This window comes from Vulpes lagopus, chromosome 11 (assembly GCF_018345385.1).
Source record: "Vulpes lagopus strain Blue_001 chromosome 11, ASM1834538v1, whole genome shotgun sequence".
In the NCBI taxonomy this organism is placed as follows: Eukaryota; Metazoa; Chordata; class Mammalia; order Carnivora; family Canidae; genus Vulpes; species Vulpes lagopus.
The window spans coordinates 99267273-99281122 of NC_054834.1; the positions used below are offsets into that span (position 1 = coordinate 99267273).

Genomic DNA, 13850 nt, shown 5'->3' on the forward strand with positions numbered 1-13850 from the left:
ACACCCCCAAAACAGCTAAATGTTTAACAAATTCTTAAAGGCTGAATGTAGGCTATTGTATCGGTTTAGGAAAAAATGGTAATCATAGACTTCTACAAGGAACATTGCACTTATTCCTGAGTTGTTCTCCACCAGATGATCTCAAGAAACATTAGAGGAAGAGCAAAGGATGACAGTGAGTCCCCTTTGGGGGCTCGGGCACACAGGTAATGATTAGTTGCTACTGGGGGAGAGGTAAGAAACACAGCCCGTTTCCCCAAAACCATCTCTCAAAGAAAGCCAAAGCTTTGAGCAGCTCAGGGGCAGGAGAAGAGTAGCAAAGCCTCCCATCTGGGATCCAGGCAAAGACCCATTGCTTCTGCTGTGGAAAGGGTAGAAACAAAAGCTGCCCAAGGGGAGAGCTAAGAGAAGCTCTTAGCTTCTTAGCCCTTGGGCCTGGAATTCTGCTGTAATACAAAGCAGGGGGGAAAATCAAAAAAAACAAAAACAAAGCAGGGGTCCTGGCCAGATAGGGAAGAAACAGGAAACTTTCATATACTCAAGACTCAGTGCAGACGTCCTTAAGATATATTTGTAACTCACATACTTTTTAAAAAATTAACTTACTTAAATCACTAACATTATCTCTTCCATTAAGGGTCATTTTTCTCTATCTGAAATAATCAGATCGAGATGGAAAATTTTGCAAATAGAAACAGCTGGTGGGTGATCCTCCAAACATAGCTTGAAAGGATATATTATCTTCATTTGCAAAGAGGACCTTCTCAGATCACTAAAACTGACAGTGATTATGTTTTAAGGTTGAGAGGAATAATGTCTAATAAGAGTCCTTTCCAAAGGAAAGGTAGTTTTTTGATGTAGGAAAAACGAGCTTTGGTATCTCCCAGGCCTCTAGCTGTGGGACCACGTGCAGAATGTTGCATATCACTTTCCTCATTTCCAAAACAAGAGAGAAGGGAAAATAATGCTTACTCTTATGGTTGCCCATGAAAGTCAAATAAGCTCAGTATGAAAACAGCTAGTCCTTTGCTTGGCATATGAAAGACACACGCTACAAATGTTCAGTGCCCTCTCTCCTCATCGTACCACCACCCTTTTGGTGCATGTTTTGTTTTATGAATTATCCACCGTTTGCAGATCTTGTTCCTATATACCACTCTTAGACTAAGATACTGAACCCCCTCCCCCAAAAAAAATGCATTCCTTGTTCCCTTGCACCTGGCTGATCTGGAAACTGCTCCATTTCTTATCTTCTCACCCTCTACCACAATGTTCCCAGACATTGCTTCAGCCTTGCCTCCACTCCCATTGTGACTGTGAGTGTGTTTACTGTTGCTATTTTTAATCTTATTATAATAATTGCCATTAAGCTGAAGTCATTTCTCTGTCCCAATGAATAAATGACACATGGGAATATTTCTAGGCAACAAATTGTTCTGTACTTAGACATTTTCTACATCCCAATTCATGGTCAATTCATCTTCCTTCCTAAAACAATACTGTGTTCAAGCTAGAAGAGAAGTTAGAGGACCATAGCTCATCCTCCAAGAGAGGACAGTCAGCCAGTTAGTGGCAGAGCTGAGCTTGAAACCCAGGCTTCCTGCCTCACCCTGTCATTATAAAGCAGATCAGCTAAATAGATTTTAAAAGTCAAGTAACTGTGCTCATCTCTATATCATAATTAAAGATCTCTAAAATATAGGATTATAACATAGTGAAAGCTTTTTTTCTTTTTTTTTTTTTTTTAACTTTAAGTAAACTCCATGTCCAGCGTGGAGCCCAACATTGGGTACTCATGGGCTTAAACTCATGACCCTGAGATCCAGACCTGAGCTGAGACCAAGAGTGGGACACTAATCTGACTGGGCCATCCAGGTGCTCTAGCATGGGGATCCCTGGGTGGCACAGCGGTTTGGCGCCTGCCTTTGGCCCAGGGCGCGATCCTGGAGACCCGGGATCGAATCCCATGTCGGGCTCCCAGTGCATGGAGCCTGCTTCTCCCTCTGCCTGTGTCTCTGCCTCTCTCTCTCTCTCTCTCTGTGACTATCATAAATAAAAAAAAAAAGAAAGAAAGACTCTGCCAGGTGCTCTGGCATGGTGAAGGCTTTATGGGGGAAAGACTTTCAAGACCTCAGGAGAAGGGGTATCTGGGTGGCTCAGTGGTTGAGAATTTGCCTTTGGCTCAGGTCATAATCCCGGGATCCCCGGATCGAGTCCCACATCAGGCTCCCTGCAGGGAGCCTGCTTCTCCCTCTGCCTCTCCCTGTGTGTCTCTCTTGAATAAATAAATAAAATCTTTAAAAAAAAAGACCTCAGGAGAAAAGCTGTTGAATCCAACAGCAGCCATTATTATTATTACTGCTATTTAAACAATTGGGTTGTTTTAGTTAATTTCATTTTTCTTATTTTTTTTTAAGATTTATTTATTTATTTTGGGGGGGAGCACTCATGCAAGCAGGGGTTGGTGGGCAGAGGGAAAGGAGAGAGACAGTCTCTAGCTGACTCCCTGCTGAGCACAGAGCCCTACTGGGCTCCATCTCACGAACCTGAAATCAGGACCTGAGCAGAAATCAAGCCAGATGCCCAACCAACTGAGCCATCGAGGAGCCCCATGTTTTAATTTTAATATACTCTGGTAGATTAAAGGTGGCCACAAATTTTTTGCTACCCCTCCCAGAGTCTGGGCTAACCTCAGTAACCTGCATGACCTATAAAATGCAACAGAAGTGAGGTCATGTGACTTATGAAGCTAAGCAGAAGGAGCCTTTCAGCTTCCGCCTGGATCTCTTGGAATTCTTTCTCTGAATACCATGAGCTGTTAGGTAAGAAGTCTAAATATACAACTGAACAACAACAAAATAATCCTAATTAAAAAATGGCAAAGGACTTGAATAAACATTTCTCCACGTAAAACATACAAATGTCCAATAAGTATCAAAAGATGCTCAATATCACCCGTCATTAGGAAAGTACATATCAAAACCATAATAAGGGGCACCTGGGTGGCTCAGAGATTGAGTGCCTGCCTTCAGCCTAGGGCATGATCCCGGGGTCCCTGGATCGAGTCCCACATTGGGCTCCCTGCAAGGAGTCTGCTTCTCCCTCTGCCTATGTCTCTGCCTCACTCTGTCTCTCATGAATAAATAAATAAATCTTTTATTTATTTTTTTAATAAATAAATCTTTTAAAGAAAATGCCATAATAAAATACCATTTCACATCCATTAGGATGATTATTATTTTAAAAAAACAGAAAAACAAAACATGTTGGTGAAGATATGTAGAAATTGGAACAGTCATGCAGGGCTGATAGGAGTGTAAAATTGGTGCAGCTGCTAAAGAAAACAGTTTGGTGGGATCCCTGGGTGGCGCAGCGGTTTGGCGCCTGCCTTTGGCCCAGGGCGCGATCCTGGAGACCCGGGATCGAATCCCACATCGGGCTCCCTGCATGGAGCCTGCTTCTCCCTCTGCCTATGTCTCTGCCTCTCTCTCTCTCTCTCTCTCTCTCTCTCTCTCTCTCTGTGTGACTATCATAAATAAATAAAATCTTTAAAAAAAACAAAACAGTTTGGTGACTCCTCAAAAGGCTAAATAAAGAATGACCAGACCATCCAGTAATTCGACTCCACGGCATATACCCAAAGGAACTGAAAGCAGGGACTGGAAAAGATACTTGTATACTCTTATTCGCAGCAGCATTATTCCCAATAGCCAAGAGGTAGAAACAACCCACGTGTTTGTCAACAGATGAACACATAAGCAAAATGTGGTGTGTATCCAATGGAATAGTAATCAGCCCTAAAAAGGAATGAGATTCTGATACATATTAAAACATAGAGGAACCTTGAGGACATTTTGCTAAATGAACTAAGCCAGACACGAATATGCTATATCTAGAATAGTCAGATTCATAGAGACAGGAAGTAGATTAGAGGTTACCACAGGCTGAGAAGGAGGGGAATGGGAAGTTATTACTTAATGGGTACAGGGTTTCTGCTTGGGGCAATGAAAACCTTTTGGAAGTAGATAGATCATCATCGACATTGAGAACTGACTTCATGCCACTGAACTGCAACTTTAAAATGACTGAAGTGATAAATTGTGTGTTATGTATATTTTACCACAAGAGAAAAATGGCAACCTAGACCATATATTAAAAAAGAAAAAGAGGGCAGCCCTGGTGGCTTAGCGGTTTAGCACCGATTGCAGTCCGGGGTGTGATCCTGGAGACCCGGGATCGAGTCCCACGTCGGGCTCCCTGCATGGAGCCTGCTTCTCCCTCTGCCTTTGTCTCTGCCTCTCTCTCTCTCTCTCTCTCTCTCTCTCTCTCTATGAATAAATAAATAAAAAATCTTTAAGAAAAGAAAAAGAAAAGAAAAGAAGAAGAAAAAGGAGGAGAAGAAAAAGAAGGTTCTCCTAGTCCTAATACCTCGAGACCATCACTGGAGAGGTCACCTGTAAGTGCCCTTGTTGACAGACCAAGATGATACTGACCTTGCATCCTGCAGGAGCCAAACACTGCAGGAGCCAAACACGTGAGGGAAGCTGTCTTGGGCTCTCCAGAGCAGCCTGACTTCCAGCTGATTACCTCTGAGTGACGCAAGCAGTGTCACTGGAAACTAAGGAATCACCCACCTGAGCCCTGCTCCTTAAAAGTAGAGATGTGGGGGTGCCTGGTTGGCTCAGTGGTTGAGCGTCTGCCTTTGGCTCAGGTCATGATCCTGGAGTCCTGGGGTCAAGCCCCACATCAGGCTCCCTGCATGGAGCCTGCTTCTCTATCTGCCTATGTCTCTGCCTCCCTCTATGTGTCTCTTATGAATAAATAAATAAAATATTTTTAAAAAATAAAAAATAAATAAAACTTGCAATACTTTCCAATCCAAAGTCAAGGTTGAGAACCACTGGGATGAAGGATGAAGCATAGAAAAAAATTTAAATGTCCATCCATCTATAAAAATTGTATAACCAGGGCCCCTGGGTGGTTCATTCAGTTAGGCATCTGCCTTCGGCTCAAGTCATGGTCCTAGGGTCCTGGGATGGAGCCCTGTGTCAGACTCTCTGCTCTGCGGGGAGTCTGCTTCTCCTTCTGTCCCTGCCCTCGCTCATGTTTGTGCTCTCTCTCTTTGAAATATATAAAAGATTTTTTAAAGTTGTATAACCTAGCTATTTTATCAGCACATTGGAAGAAGGCTGTGTTCTTTTCTTTTTTAAGATTTTATTTTTAAGTAATCTCTTACATCTGATATGGGGCTCAAACTCACAATCCTGATATCAAGAGTCACACACTCCCCCAACTGAGCCAGCCAGCCCCCCCAGCCAGCAGTCTTCTTTTCATGGCTAGTACAGTCATGTCTTTTTAAAAAAGATTTTATTTGTTTATTTATTCATGAGAGACACACAGAGAGAGAGAGGCAGAGACACAGGCAGAGGGAGAAGCAGGTTCTATGCAGGGAGCCCGATGTGGGACTTGATCCCAGGTCTCCAGGATCACACCTTGGGCCAAAGGCAGGTACTAAACCACTGAACTACCCAGGAATCCCAGGAAGCTTTGGCTTTGGTCCCAGGAAGCATCTGTAGTGAGTAGTAGCTGCAAAGCACTGGGCGCTGGATAAACTGACCAGTGTGTTTGCTTCTTGCCCATCTGCCAGTCCTCACAAGCTGAGAGAATGTCTCCCTCTCATCATTTTCCTAAGGAACAGATTTAAGTCTGCCCTAACAGAAGATGAAATGGAGATCTGCAGACAGCGGTTCATTAAGATTGATGGCAAGGTCCAAACTGATATAACCTACCCTACTGGTTTACAGAGTTGTCAGCACTGACAAGACTGTAGAGAATTTCTGTCTAATCTATGACACCAAAGATGGCCAAGTACAGGTTGTGCAATTTGAGAAAGATCTTTGTGAGAACAAAAGGAATCCCTCATCTGGTGACCCATGATTCTCACACCATCCACTACCCTGGGTCCCTCATCAAGGTGAACAACACCATTCAGATTGATTTGGAGACTGGCAAGATTATGAACTTCATCAAGTTTGACACTAGTAACCTGCGTATGTGACTACAGGTGCTAACCTGGGAAGAATTGGTGTGACCACCAATAAGGAGAGACACCCTGGGTCTTTTGATGTGGTTCATGTGAAAGATGTCAGTGTGGTAAACAGCTTTACCACCCACCTCTCCAATATTTTTGTTATTGGCAAAGGGAACAAAACATGGATTTCTCCTCCCCAAGGAAAAGTTATCCACCTCACCATTGCTGAAAAGAGAGAGACAAGACACTGGTGGCCAAACACAGCAGTGGGTGAAATGATTTCTAGGTGACATGAATGGAAGAGTCTTGGTATTTAATTAAAGATAAGACAGTGGGGATCCCTGGGTGGTTCAGCAATTTAGCGCTTGCCTTCCGCCCAGGGTGTGATCCCTGAGTCCCAGGATCGAGTCCCACGTCGGGCTCCCTGCATGGAGCCTGCTTCTCCTTCTGCCTGTGCCTCTGCCTCTCCCTCTCTCTGTCTCTCCTGAATAAATAAATAAAATCTTTTAAAAAAGAAAAAGATAAGACAGCATAAATATTGTATAAGCTGATACTCAAAAATGTTATCATTCCATTAATAAATACCTATGACACACTATGTATCCTGCTTGGTAGTACAGATACCAAGAGGAGTTCGGCATTCTAGATATTGGGGAAGTAGCGGTGAGGAGAGGTCTAAAAGAAGTACAGATAGTATTCAGTCTCAAGTCAAGTGAAGAAATGGGGTGATCAGTTCTCCTTGAAGGAGGGAAAAGAGATTCCAAGAGGAAATACCTTGAGCCAAGTCTTTAAGAATGATTTGTTACCGGGGCACCTGGGTGGCTCAGTTGGTTAAGCATCTGGGGTTGGCTCAGGTCATGATCAGAGTCTCGAGATCAAGCCTCATATCGGGCTCTCTGCTCAGAGGGGAGTCTACCTCTCCCTCACCCTCTACTCCTCCCCCAGCTCTTGCTCTTTCACTTCTCTCAAATAAATAAATAAAATATTAAAAGCAACAACAACAAAATAGATAGTGGAGGGTAAAGGGAGGACATCTCCAGTTGCCCGGCACTCTGGTGTCTAACATCCACACATACAGTTATTGATGTAATTAAGGGGGAACCTCTCTTTTGGCTAATTCTGTGACATCAGTGAACCTACAAGGGCTTGACTTATGAAGAAAAGAATGGCTCAAAGGGAGTCCAATAATACAACTAATAATAACAGCTGCCATTTTTGAGGCACTACCATGGGCCAGCATGGGGTAAGCATATAGTATCTATAAATTCAGTGACCTATTTTTTTAATATTTATTTATTTATTTATTTGAGAGAGAAAGAGAGAGAGCATGAGTGGGAAGGGCAGAAGGAGAGGGAGAGAGAATCTCAAGTAGACTCCACACTGAGTGCGGAGCCCAACATGGGGCTCGATCTCATGATCCTGAGATCACGACTTGAGCCAAAACCAAGAGTCAGACACACAGACTGCACCACCTAGGCACCCCCCATGAGTTCAATGACTTCTGATCACACAAGCAAGCTGTCTGGAAAGACTCAAGGACCGTAATGTGGCAGGTCATCTGAATTTGTTCTCTGTGGCCCTGGGTTAAGACTAGGATTAATGGGTGAAAGCCATAGAAAGATGGATTTCAACTCAACCAAGGGAAAAATTACCAAAAGGGCTGTGCTGAGATGGACTGAATGACCTCTGGACCAAGTAAGTTTTCTGCTTTTTAACTTCAATACTTTCCTGTGTAATAGACAGTGTTTACCCCAAACTACTTAGAGACTAATAGCAAGGGACAAAGACAGATTTCAAAAAATTCTGATTCTTTAAGAGTTTGTTATTCCTCATACCCACGGACATGCCGCTATTCTCTTATGAAGACCAGCAAGCAGAAAAGAAGACAGAGACAGAGAAGCTCTTGACTCATAGGTAAAATGCAAGCTGAAGCAGCTGAGCCATTGAGTCCAGTTGGGATACGCACAAGTACAGTGTTCCTCACAAAACTCTGTAAGTGGTACTACAAGCTTCTGTAGCAGAGTATGGCTAACTCAAGGCTTATAGTCCCCTCTTCTGGTTGTAGAGCTAGACGGTGCCCAGACTGCCAGTGCCAGCTGGCAGTCCCTTGCCTGGCTGGGTTCTTGTCCCTTGCCATCCATCTATGGAGTCTACCTATCCATTCGCTTTTTACTCTGAGCCCCTTGCTTTGACAGATGGTTTTAACTTCAAATTACAAATAATTTTCTCTCTGGGTACTAGCTCAGTCCCTAACTTATGTTTAACATTTTAGGTAATAGCCTGCCGTTCATCATCTTAAGCCATTCACAGATTTAAATTTACACTGTGTGTGTATGTGTATGTAAATACATATGTGTTCTAATACAAATAACTTCCTGCTTCAGTATTACCATGCACAGCATCCTGAACCACAGGAGAGGACAAAAGAGGAAGCCTCCAGTCAGCTAAGGGGTTCCCCACACTCCTATCACCATTACACCATACTTGAAGGATTCTATAATCTCACAACTTATAGAAATGTTGTAAAAGGTCCTTCACATGTCAGGTGGGTATTTGAATTCACCTGGAATTGAATTCACCAGGAATTGCCCTTCCCAAGTCTAAAAATCTGTGAGTCTGATAATTAACTTGAGTTGAACTCAGCCTTGAAATGGGACTATTTCCCATATCTGTCTTTTATATATATTTTTTTTAATTTTTTTTATTTATTTATGATAGTCACAGAGAGAGAAAGAGAGAGAGGCAGAGACACAGGCAGAGGGAGAAGCAGGCTCCATGCACCGGGAGCCTGACGTGGGATTCGATCCCGGGTCTCCAGGATCGCGCCCTGGGCCAAAGGCAGGCGCCAAACCGCTGCGCCACCCAGGGATCCCCCATATCTGTCTTTTAATCACAAGTTGTAAATCATCATGGTTGGCTTACAGGGAATGGGAGGATCAGAACACAAATGAAGTCACTGATTGACTGGTTGTAGTCAAGATTATGAAAATGAGTAAGACATGATCTTATGCTCAGAAAGTTCATAGTCTAGTAGGGGAACTGAGCCATTCTAGGTCATATCAGAACAATGTGACAAAGTGATTTTATAAAGATGTGTACAAAGTATCATGGGACCACAGATGAGGAGCATCCCACCTATCTGGGGAGGATACAGAATTTGGAAATCATCAGGAGGAAGTGATTACTAAAATGAATTTTAAAATAAAAGTAGGAAAAATAAAATAAAATAAAATAAAATAAAATAAAATAAAATAAAATAAAATAAAATAAAAAGTAGGACCTTCACTGACAGATAAAGGGAGATACCAGCATTCGGGTGTAGTGCGCTGTGTATGGAGGGATAAATTCTACTCTGGGACAGAGACATGAAGGGTGAGAGATAGGGCTGGAGAAGGAACCAGGGCAAGACCACAAGGGGCTTAAATGACTCGTTAGAGCATCAGGGCTTTACCTGTTGAGAGCAAGGAGCCATTGTTGGGTCTTGAGCAAAATGACAGGATCAGATGTGCCTTTCAGGTAAATAAATCTCTCTGGCATGGCCTTGTAGAAATTGATTTGGGGAGACAAGACAGGAGGCAAGGGATAGTTAGGAGAGTGCTATAGTAATCCAGAGAGGAGGTGATGAGTGCTTGAACCTGGGTGTTGGTAGTTAGAGGAAGAAAAAAAGTTTGAGAAATACTACATGGTGAAATTGAGAGGCTCACCAGATGGTTGGGCATAGGGAGGGTGGTGACAAATGGTGTGATTTAGGGACAATTTCCAGATACCTACCTTTGAGTGTCCCCAGTGAGGCCTTTTGTGGCCACCCTATTAAAATTATATCATCCTTACCAGCATTCCCTATCACCCTTCCCTGCTACATCTTTCTCTATGGCTTTCACACCATATTATGTAGTTCCATCACCATCTATCTCCCCACACTAGAATATATGAGGTCCTTCAGGACAGAGTGCTCACTGCTGCATCACAAACACCTGGAGCAGTCACTGGAACCTACCATGTGCTCAACTTAGTGTGTGCTGAATGAATGCATGCGTGCATGATGGTGTGCTGAGAAACTGTGAAAAGAGATATAGGAAGATGAACAGGTCTATAGAAAAAGACGTTGAGTTCTGTGTGGGAATTTCTGGACCACTCCAGGGAAAGCTCTGCAGGAAAAATAAATAAGAGTCTCAGAATGTTAGATCTGATAGATGCCCCAGAGATTTTCTATACAGTTCCTTCACCTAGGGAAGAAAGAAACTGTGAGGTCCAAAAAATGAGTGACTTGCCCATGTCAAAATAAACTCCAGCTGGATACTAGAGCAGCTGAGCCGAACACTTGGGCCTCTTGTTTCCAGCTTCACACCTTTAGTGTTTATGCCTCACATTGTCCAGTTTCTACTGATGTGAGAGATGGCTAAAAATCACTTGCCTTTGACCTTCAGCTAGAACTTAACTGTTAAATGACTGTTTGGGGGGCCCACCTGACCAATTATTCCAGGAAAGAAAACTTCTGAGTCTGAATCATATATAGAAATACCTAGTCCTGAAAGAAAAGAAAAAGAAAAAGAAAAAAAGAGAAAAGACCTAATCCTGAAGGGCTCTTCTCCCCTGGGACCATACCAGACAGAGGGTGCCTCAGTGCCTCAGCAGCTGTGCCTTAACAATAAATGGCTCTGTTTCTCTGTCTCATGCCAGGCCGGGAGGTCCTGGACCACTCAGTGATTTAATTTTTATTTGATATTTTTAAAGAGAGGTATAATTTGCACACAGTGAAATATACAGATACCAAGTGCACAGGTCAATGAATTTGACAAACATGCACTGGCATCACAACCACACCAATACAGGTCTCCCCTGCCTTTCTCAGTCAAAACCCCCTTCCAGAGGCAACCCCTGTTCTGATTTCCATCACCAAACTTATTCTGGCTCTCATCATTCAAGCCAAACCTGGATTTCCTTTAGAATGTCCCATCTTGCCCATGAATGGAGGTTTGAGCCCTCCAATGCCTCCAGGAGTTTTAAATCTCTAGTCTCTACTGAGAAGAAAAATGTATTAGGTACATGAGTAAGAGGCAGCTGAACCATAATACATGCTAATTTTCATAAGACAGAAGAGGAAAGAGAGCTGTGGCTCCCACTGTCTCACATTCCTTATTTTAGCATTCCTAACTCATTCCTCCTGGAGGCCTCTTATGTACCAGTTGGGAATATTTACTTTGATAAATAAAGACTTTAAAATTTGGAAAACATTTTCACCCATGTTACCTCACTTGATCCACTTAACAATCTTAGATAGAGGCAGAGTTTATTGCCACCATTTGACAAACAAGGGAACTGGCAGTGATTTGCCCAAGGTCACAGTGTCAATTAGAGACACAACAGGAATCAACAGCCCCAACGGTCTTATGATTCTTTTACAGCAGCTTTCCGCCTTTGTTATTGTGGCCTCCTCTTTTTATCTGGTATAGTCCCCCAATAAGCAGTTGTTGATAATCTGTTTATTTGCCAGGCACTCTTGTAGGACTAGCAAATGTCTGTAGCAGTAGATACAGTAGTGGATGGAACAGACCACACAGGAACGCCTGGGTGGCTCAGCAGTTGAGTGTCTGCCTTCAACCCAGGGTGTGATCTTGGGGTCTAGAGATCGAGTCCCACACTGGGCTCCCTGCAAGGAGCCTGCTTCTCCCTCTGCCTATGTCTCTGCCTCCTCTGTGTGTGTGTCTCATGAATAAATGAATAAAATATAAAAAAAAAGTAAAGATAAAAGGCCACATACACACGTACACAAAAAGACCACACAGACATAAAATATAATAAGTTCCTGCCTTCATGAGGTCTACATTCTAGGAGAGGAGACCAAAAACAAACAAAAACATACAGCATGTCAGACACCTATCAGTGCTTTGAAGAAACAAAGTAATAAAAATAATAGGGAATATCATAGGACAACAGGGGAGGGTTACAGCTTTAGTTGACTGGTTAGGGAAGGCCTTACTGAGAAAACAGCATTTGAGTCAAGGGAAAGAGGTGAGGGAAGAACCTTGCAAATATTTGGTGGAGGAGCTAACAGGCAGAGAGAAGTGGCAAAGACAAAGGACCTCAGGAGGAGACAGGCCTACTATGCTAGGTAACTATAACAAAACTATAACAAAAAGCATGGCGGTAACTATAGCAAGAAAGAGGGTAGTTTTAGGACCAAATTGTTTAGGGCTTTGTAAGTAATTATAAAGCCATTAATTTTTATTCCAAGTTAGGTGAGATGTCATTGGAAGATTATTATGTAATCTGTATCAAGAAATAAAATCAAGAATACATGGTATTCCTAAAATCACTCAGCAATTCCAATCCTAGTTATATCACTAGAAAGGGACACATATATGCACCAAAAAACATATACAAGAATATTCATAGTGACATTAATCAAAATAGCCAAAACCTGGATATAACCCAATGTTAAACAGAAGATCAGATAAGTAAATTTTCTTTAGGGTGTTATATTTTACTGATGTTTATTAAATAAATAAATAATATGGAAAAATGGAAGATCTCAGATATCTACCTATGCACAAATCATTATTGAGCCTACTATTGCAAGGCAGATAGTCATTCTCAATTTTCTCCTTGTACTTTATATGGCAGATGTTTGGGGAAGGGGTCTCAGTTCTCTTGATAAGGTATCAGCAAGTTCATTGTTCTGAGAGCAGAGGCCTAATGCTAAGCCCATCCAGCCATCTGTGGTCCAATAACCAGGCAATGATAATGGAAATAGCACAAGGTAAATATCTCTCCTTAAAGGCCAGGATCTGAAAATCTACTCAAGCTTTTAACAGTTACTTTCAGGGTAGCATACCAAATGAGATGTCTTTATCAGAAAATATAATCGATAGTAGATAAATGACTAATGAAATGTATAACCTTGGGATGCCTGGGTGGCTCAGCAGTTGAGCATCTGCCTTTGGCTCAGAGCATGATCCCGTGGTCCCAGGATGGAGTCCCACATCGGGCTCCCTGCATGGAGCCTACTTCTCCCTCTGCCTCTGTCTCTGCCTTTCTGTGTTTTTCATGAATAAATAAAGAAAATCTTTTTTAAAGAAGACAAAAACAAATGAAATATATAACCTTAATGTAAATTTTTTAAAATTCTAGTCGAGAGTAGGCTACCTAGCAAAAAAAGATTTCACATTGCTACAAAGGACTTAAAATCAAAACTTTTTGCCTTTTAGTTGGCCAACTATCCATCTGGCACTTAAATCTCGCCTTCTGGGAAACAGGCTGACCTGATGGGTTTCTTATATTTTAAACAGAGATATATAAAGCAGCTCATTAAAACAATACCTTAAAGTCAAACTGCAGGGCAGCCCCGGTGGCGCAGCGGTTTAGCGCCGCCTGAAGCCCAAGGTATGATCCTGGAGACCTGGGATCGAGTCCCACGTCAGTCTCTCTGCTTGGAGCCTGCTTCTCCCTCTGCCTGTGTCCTACTGTGTCTCTGCCTCTGTGTGTGTGTGTGTGTGTGTGTGTGTGTGTGTGTGTGTCTCATGAATAAATAAATAAAATTCTTTAAAAAAAAATAAAGTCAAACTGCATTAAGGCCAAATTACCTTAAATATAACATATTTTAGAGCTATGTTCTATATCTATTTTTCTTAAAGATTTGTTATTTGAGAGAAAGAGTGTGCTAGAGTTCTGGGTGGGGGGTAGTTGGGGGAGAGACAGAGGGAGAGAGAATCCCAAGCAGACTCCCCAGTGAGCTTGGAGCCTGATGCAGGGCTACATCCCATGATCCTGAGATCATGACGTGAGCCAAAACCAAGAGTTGGACACCTAACTGACTGAG

At 42.5% G+C, this 13850-nt stretch overlaps 1 pseudogene; it reads left to right on the plus strand.

Moving 5' to 3' along the window:
* Nucleotides 1-4482: 4482 nt before the first annotated feature.
* LOC121471697 lies at nucleotides 4483-6305 on the plus strand (annotated as a pseudogene).
* The last annotated feature ends 7545 nt before the right edge of the window (nucleotides 6306-13850 follow it).